Here is an 8,516-nt window from a genome sequence, read left to right on the forward strand (position 1 = left end):
ATTTTTGGGGGATGTCTATGTGTCCTGTATCTGGTTTCAGTTTGCTCCTCCAAATTTGGGGAATTTTTAGCTATTATTTCATCATATGATTTTTCTGCCCTCTTTTGTTTCTCTTCTCCTTCTGGGATCCTATAATGAGAGTGTTATTATCCTTAATGGTGTTGGTGAATTCTCTAAGTCTATTTTCATTTTGTATTAGTTTTTTTTTTTTTCTCTTGCCTTTTACACTTGATTGACTTTTATTACTCTGTCCTCCAGGCCACTAATCTATTCTCCTCCTTTATCTAGTCTACTATTTCTTCTATCTGGTGTATTGCTTTATTTATTTATTTTTTAGTTTCATTTATTGAATTATTTCTCTGTGGTTGGTTATGTTTTATTTTTGTCTCTTTGTTTAAGACCTCTATTCTCCTCTATTGTTTTCTCAAGTCCAGTGAATATCTTTATGATCATTACTTTAAATTCTCCATCAGGCATATTACTTATCTCCATTTTGCTCTGGTCTCTTGCTGTGATTTTTCCTGTTATTTCATTTGAAACATATTCCTGTATCCTCACTTTACCTAATGCCTAATTTTAGTACCTAATTTTAATTTTAATAGCTAATACCATTGTACCTAATACCTAATTTTACCTAATGTTTCTATGTATAGGGAAAGTCAGCTATGTCTCCTGCTCTTGAAATTAGTGACTTTATGAAGAAGAGACCCTGTAGTGTCCTAATGTTTAGTACCCCTTGTTCACCAGAACCTGAAATTTCAGGGATATCTTTTATGCATGTTATGTGTACACTGCTATTGTGGCTGAGCTGCTTTTGCCTTTAGTCCAGCCATCTGCAATGGGTCTCTTTGCCTGTTGTAGGTAGGGTTTGCTCCCTGTGGTGTTAGTGGGCCAGTCTGGGGCAACCTTGGAAGAGTTGAGTCATAACAGACATTTTTAAGAGATGTAGTATTCAAACTGCAGAGCATTTCCCTTTTTTCTCTCTGAGAAGCTTTCATTATTGGGCAGGGCCTACAGTTGTCTGTTCCCAGCCTACTGCTGGGGCCATAGTCTGATAGCTGTGTGTGGTTATATTTCCCTCTCCCCAGGAAAAGAGTCACTTTGGAGTGGTGTTGGCTGTTTTAGGACTGCTTGCACACTGCCAGGCTTATTACATCAATTTGGATGGACTCCAAGAGTGTACTGAAAGGGCAGATCTGCAGAAATTTGTGTGTGATATTAACAAGGTTTGCTTGGGTCTGCCCTGAGAGGAGACTCGGAGCTGGGATCTGGCTGGACAGAGTGTGTCCACAGGAGAATATGGGTGTGGAACAGTTGTGTTAGCAAGTTATGTAGTGAATGTATGTGCTAGGCTGATCCATGCAGGTGACCATGTATTTTGGCTGCAGAAGAAAATGGCACCCTCCAGATCCTTGATTCACAGACAAGTATCCCACTGATCCCTGTCCCTCTAGCACACTCTGAGATTAGTAACAAATCTCTGTCTTGCACACCCAAGAAGTTTTTTGAACTGCTGTTTCCATGTTGTATCTCTGCAGGGCTATTTGTTATGCTGTCACTTTAAGGACAAGTAATCAATTTATTATCATTATTATTATTATTATTAATCATTACACTCTCAGCTCTCCCAGAGCAGAGCCCAACAATTTTTTAAATTCTAAGTTAATTCCCAGTGATTTCAGTAACTCATGAAATTTACCCCTCTGATTTTCAAAAACAGTGCTATTGGGATTTGTCTTTCCTATGTGGGCTTCTGGGTGTGAGAGTCTGTTTCTCTTCCCTTTCTGTGACCATTGTGTTCCTTTCTGTTACAGACAGTCCCCTGTATGTTTAGCTCCTGAGTGCATCTCTTCCCTTCCTACTCTCTTCAAGGTGGCCTCTTCTCTATATTTAGTTATGGAGAGATTTTTCTTCCAGTCTTCAGGTCATTTTTATGGATTATTCTCACTCGTGCATATTATCTTCTATCGATGGTAAGAGGTGAAAGTATATTCTTCCTACTCCATCGTCTTCCCTGGAAGGTCAATAAACAGACTTTAAGAAAAAATAGTGTTTGGGAAACTGGATAGCCAAATGAAAAGTGATGAAACTGGACAACTTTCTTACACCACACATGAAAATAAACACCAAATAAGTTAAGTCCTTAAATGTGAGAGTTGGATCCATAAAATTCCTAACATTAAACGTAATAATTGGCCTTAAAAACATATTTATGGACATGTCTCCTCAGGAAGGAGAAACAATAGAAAAAATAAACTGCTGGAACTTCAAAATAAAAAGCTTTAACACAGCAACAGAAACCATCAGCAAAAGAAACAGTCAACCTAGTTAATGGGAGAAGATATTTGCAAATTATATATACAATAAAAAGTTAATAATAAAAATACATAAAGAACATAGACAATTTAACATCATAAAACAAAGTATCCAATTTAAAAATGGGCAGAGTATCTGAATAGACTTTTGTCCAAATAGTTCAAACAGATGAGCAACAAATATATGAAAATATGCTCAACATCACTAATCATTGTGAAAATGTAAATAAAAACTACAATTTGATACCACCTCACACCAGTCAGAGTGACTCCTAAGTCAAAGAAAAGAAATAACAATGGGGGAGCCTGGGTGGCTCTGTTGGTTAAGTGTCCGACTTTGGCTCATGTCATGATCTCACAGTTTGTGAGTTTGAGCCCCACATTGGGCACTGTGCTGACAGCTCAGAGCCTGGAGCCTGCTTTGGATTCTGTGTGTGTGTCTCTTTCTCTGCTCCTCTCCCACTTGCACTCTGTATCTCTCTCAAAAATAAATAAATATTTTTTAAAAAGTTTAAAAAAAGAAAGAAATAACAAGTGTTGGCAAGAATATGGTGAAAAGGGAAATTTTTGCACTATTGGTGGGAATGTATATAGGTGCAATCACTGTGAAAAACAATATGGAGGCTTCTACTAAAATAAAATTAGAAACATCATATGATACAATAATTGCTGTTATTTTTATTCACCCAAAGAAAATGAAAAGACTAATTTGAAAAGATGCATCCTTGTGGTTATTGCAGAATTATATTCAATAGTCAATATATGGATGCAACCCTAGTGTCCATTGATAGAGTGATAACATGGTATGTGTGTGTGTGTGTGTGTGTGTGTGCATGTGAGCGTGCATGTGTGTGTGATGCAGTATTACTCAGCCAGAGGAAAGAAAGATATCTTTCCATTTGCAACAACATAGATGGACCTATAAGGTATTATGCTGTGTGAAATTAGACAAATACAAAGATAGTAAGATTTCATTTATATATGGACCATAAAAAACAAGCAAACAGACTCTTAAATACAGAAAACAGACTTGTGGTTTCCAATGGGATGGTGGTGGGAGAATGAGCAAAATTGATCATGATGATTAATAGGTACAAATTTCCAATAATAAAATTAGTAAATCATAGAGCTAAAAAGAACATCATAAGGAATACAATCAATAATATTGCAATAACATTGTATGGTGACAGATGGTGACTACATTTATCACTGTGAGCATTGAGAAATGTATAGAATTGTCAAATCAATATGTTGTACACCTGACAGTAATATTACACTATTTTATCTCAATAATAGATTTTAATTAAAAAATTAAAAAGGAAACATCAAACTGGATAAAACAGTACTTCTTGGAGAAAATGAATGTCTGTGCCTCTTCCTATGTTCTACTCTCAGGTCAGGATGGTAGTCAAAAATTAGAATAAGCTTTCACTGCCTTCTTTGCCTCTGTGATGGAAAAATATAATGACAATAATCCTTGTTCACCTTTGTGGGTGATTTAATAAACATTATATACACTTCTATCTATTTGCTAACAAATACCTTTTATTCAAATATTTTTTATTAATGCATCTCTTTACTGAATTCCATTGTTTTGTTTCAAACACAATAAGATTATTGAAGATTTAATGGTTGGTTTCTAAAATAATCTATGTTTCTAAATAGACATTCTGTGTAGCTGAAGAAAGACTTTTATACCATAGACTTTTATTTCCACACTGGAACTGATTTTGGATAGAAAATACAGCAGTGATACCTCTTAAACTATTTTGGTGTTAGATACTTTCCCAAGACCTTCTTTACAGCTTTCATAACCTCCTTGTTTCTAAGGCTATAAATTACGGGGTTCAGCACGGGGTGAGAATAGTGTAGAAGATGGAGATACCCTGATCCAGTGCTGGGGTATGGGAGGAGCCAGGTGTCATGTACACCACTATCCCTGGTCCCAGGTAGAGACTCACTATAATCAGGTGAGAAGAGCATGCGGATAGGGATTTTTTTTCTCCCCTCAGGAGAGTGTATTCTGAGAACAGTGAGGAAAATTCGAATATAGGAGGTCACTATTAGACTAAAGGGGATGAGTATAAATATTATACTTACCACAAACAACATCATTTCATGGTGTGAAGTGTCCTCACAGGATAACTTCAGGATGGCTGGTATCTCACAGAAGAAATGATTTATCTTCAGACCACAGACAGAAAAACGCATGGTGTAGATGGTTTGAATGAGTGAATTTAGAGCAGCCCCAGTCCATTATGACATTGTCATTACCAAGCATACCTTAGAGTTTATGATAATTGTGTAATGAAGGGGGTTACAAACAGCCACAAATCATAGGACATAAAGGTTAGGAGAAGACACTCAGCACCACCTAGAGTTAGACAGAAGAACATTTGTACTCCACAGCCAATGTAAGAGATGCTGTGCTTCCCTAAGGAATGGTTGATAACCATCTTAGGAACCAAACTGGAAATATAGAACAAATCAATGATGGAAAGCTGACTGAGCAAGAAGTACATAGGGGTGCTGAGGTGGGAGTCCACCCAGATCAGAAAGATGAGTATGGAATTCCCTTTGAGGGTAATGAAGTAGATGAGAAGAATGAGGTAGACCAGGAAGCTGACATACTGGAACTCAGGGAAGAGACCCAAGAGGATGAAATCTGTAGTGGATGTGTCATTTAATTTTGCCATATCCCAGCCTCATCAGTGGCAGCTGTTGTGTGGTAAGAGGAAAGCATAGGTCATCTGTTACATCTTATGTCTTGTTATGAGCTTTTGATTTTATACTTTTTTTTTCTATCCATTATTCCTTCTACCTCCTCACAGACCCAAATAGCATGTAAAACATATTGAGAATCTTCTAGGTTGAAGAATATATGGATAATTCAGGAGAGTTGCACACAGCTTGGAGAAAGCATGGTGGAACCTCTGTGTTCTTTCCCATATGTCTTGCTCTACACATGTCTGCCATCTAAATGTTAATATGCATCCTCTATTATATCTTTTTATAATAAACAGGTAATACAGTTAAAAAATCTTGAGGTTTTCACATTTAAACGTATTATGTGATAAATATTATATGTAATTATTTTACTCCACTATTTAAAATGTGTTTCAAAAAAAATAAATAAAATGTGTTTCACATCTATATTATTATAGTACTCACCCAAGAAATTAAAACCCATTATTTGGAATTTCCTGAAACAACTATCCTCCACAGTTTTTTGTGTCATTTTAGTTTTGAATTGTCAAAGAAACCATATTCCCAAGTATCTTACATAGATTTTCTTCCACTCTGTGTAATTTATCCCTTTCTCAATCTTTTATAGTCATTGCAAAATTAACTACATATTTTGTATGTTCAAAATTTTTAAGAGTTTAAAAACAACAACATCAAAGCAATAAACCATGCACAAGACCCTTCCAACAACAGAATTCTGTATGATTGCATATATAAAATTCATCCTGATCTTAAGGGATTCAACCTTTTGGAACAACTTGGTCTACCTGCCTATTCTGAGCTCATTTCTGTATTTCCAACAACTTTTTAAATACATTCACCAGATACCCTGACAACACTTTCAACTCATCATGACAAAAGTGATCTCAGCCATTTATGCCATTACCACTCCATTACTATAAACATTCAGGCTTAACTCTTGAGACCACTTTTGATTTCCTTGCTTTCTATATTTAATCAGTTACTTGTCCCAGCCATATTAAGCTAAGTATTTGTAACACACACATCTTCTTTCCAAACCTATTATTTCACTCAATTCTAAGTTTTTAATGCTCATTTTCCTGAATTTCTAGTCTCTTTTCCCTTCAAATCATAATCATCTTAAACCATACTTGTGATCAAGTCACTCTTTGGGGCAACTGTGAACCTGACCTGTTTTCCCTTGTAGGTTAAAGACTTTTTTCCTTGCTGCTTTCATGATTCTTTCCTTGTCTGTGTACTGTGTGAATTTAATTCTGAAATGCTTTGGTAATAGTTTATTTTTTTGAATTTAATAAGTTGGATTTTGTTGTATATTGATGTATGTGTTCTTCCCCAAATTAGGGAAGTTTTCAACTATAATTGTTTAAAAAATCTTCTGCTCCCCTTTCTCTCTCTTCATCTTCTAGACTCCTACAATATTAGGAGTGTTCCTCTTTAATAAGTTTCTGAGTTCTCTAAATTACATATCGTGATCTTTTGCCTTTATTTTTCGTTTTTCAGCTTTATTATTTTCCATAACTTTATTTTCCATACCACTGATTTGCTGTTTTCTTCATCCATCCTTGCTTTCATGGCACCTTTAGAGATTGCAACTTGGTTATAGTATTTTTAATTATGCCAAGACTAGATTTTACTTGTTTTACCTCTACAGAAAGGGATTTTCCAGTGTCTTCTGTGCTTTTTTCAACTGCAACTAGTATTCTTGTAATTGTGGTTTTAAGTACTAGTTTAGACATCTTATATCTCTGTTGACTAAATCCCTGGTTTCCACTTCTGCCTGTTTGTTTTTTTTTTTCCTTTTGGGGGGAATTTCTCTGTCTTATCATATAAGAAGAAGAAAAAAATTACTAAAAAAAATAAATTAAGAAATTAAGAAAAAAACAAAAAAAATCAAATAAAGGAAATGAGATCTTTGGTATATTTCAGTCTGGTTGTTAAGAGAAACTTGATAGAAAGATAAAGAAATAAAGAGGAAGAAAAGAAAAGAAAAATGGTTTAAAAATTAAAAATTAACTTTTTTCAAATAATAAAATAAAATAAATATAATAAAAATATTTGCCCTTTCTGCCAAGATCTCTTGCTCAAATTATGCAGTTTGTTGCATTAATCCTCACACCAATTCCCTATGTGTTCAAAATTATTTGAGCTGATCTACCTGTATTTCAGGGAGGAGATAAGCTCAGGGTCTCCATACTACTCTGCCATCTGAACTTCTCTATATTTGCATATGACATATTGGATAAAGGTGTATCCAAAATCTATCAAGACCATATCAAACTCAACAATCCAAAAACAAACAACCAAGTTAAGAAATGAGCAGAAGTCATGAGTAGACACTTTTCCAAAGAAGACATCCAGATGGCCAGGCATATAAAAAGTTGCTCAATATCATTTATCATCAGCAAAATACAAATCAAAACCACAATGAGATAACACCTCATACCTGCCAGAATGGCTAAAGTGAACAACTCAGGAAACAACAGATGTTGGTGAGGATGCACATAAAGGGGAACCCTTTTGCACTGATGGTAGGAATGCAAACTGATGCGGACATTCTGGAAAACGATAAGGAGGTTCTTCAAAAATTAAAAATAAAACTACCCTATGACCCAGAAACTGCACTACTAGGTATTTCCCCAAAGAATACAAAAATGCTGATGCAAAAGGGCACATTGCACATGTTTATAGTAGCACAATCAACAATAACCACTTTGTGGAAAGAGCCCAAATGTCTATCAATTGATGTATGGATAAAGGAGATGTGGTATATATATATATATATATATATATATATATATATATATAATGGAATATTACTCAACAATCAAAAAGAATGAAATCTTGCCATTTGCAATAAGGTAGATGGAACTAGAGTGCTTTATGCTAAGTGAAAAAAGTAAGTCAGAGAAAGATAAATATATGATTTCACTTATATTTACAATTGAAGAAACACAACAGATGGACATATTTAAAGGCAATGAAAAATAAAATATTATAATGGAGAGGAAGGTAAACCATAACAGACTCTTAAATACAAAGAAAAACTGGCAGTTAATGGAGGGTATGTGGGGGTATGGGATAAATGGGTGATTGACATTATGGAGGTCACTTGGGATGAGCACTGGGTGTTATATATGTGATGAATTACTCAATTCTACTTCTGAAACCAATTCTACACTATATGTTATCTAACTTGAATTTAAATAAAAATACAAAAATAAAATAAAATGCCATGGAGCTCAGGAATTTTTTTCTTTGTATAAATTTTGTTCAAGAATGCTGACAATGAGTAGGGCCATTTGTTTTCTGAACACAATACGGTGGGAAATCAAAGTCCAACAAAAATAAAGTGTGCTATAGGCTCATTAAAAACAGCAAATAGTGATGTTGGCAGAGCAAAGAGGGGATGGTGCAAATTGAAAAAGCACTGAAGTTAGAAAAAAATTGGAGAGGCCAGGGGCACTTGGGTGCCTC

General features: G+C 35.0%; 1 pseudogene; it reads right to left on the bottom strand.

Annotated features, from left to right (window-relative positions):
• Positions 1–4,079: 4,079 nt before the first annotated feature.
• LOC132680510 (olfactory receptor 2L2-like) lies at positions 4,080–5,011 on the bottom strand (annotated as a pseudogene).
• Positions 5,012–8,516: the final 3,505 nt, after the last annotated feature.

Source organism: Panthera onca, chromosome A1, assembly GCF_046562875.1.
Source record: "Panthera onca isolate mPanOnc1 chromosome A1, mPanOnc1 haplotype 2, whole genome shotgun sequence".
In the NCBI taxonomy this organism is placed as follows: Eukaryota; Metazoa; Chordata; class Mammalia; order Carnivora; family Felidae; genus Panthera; species Panthera onca.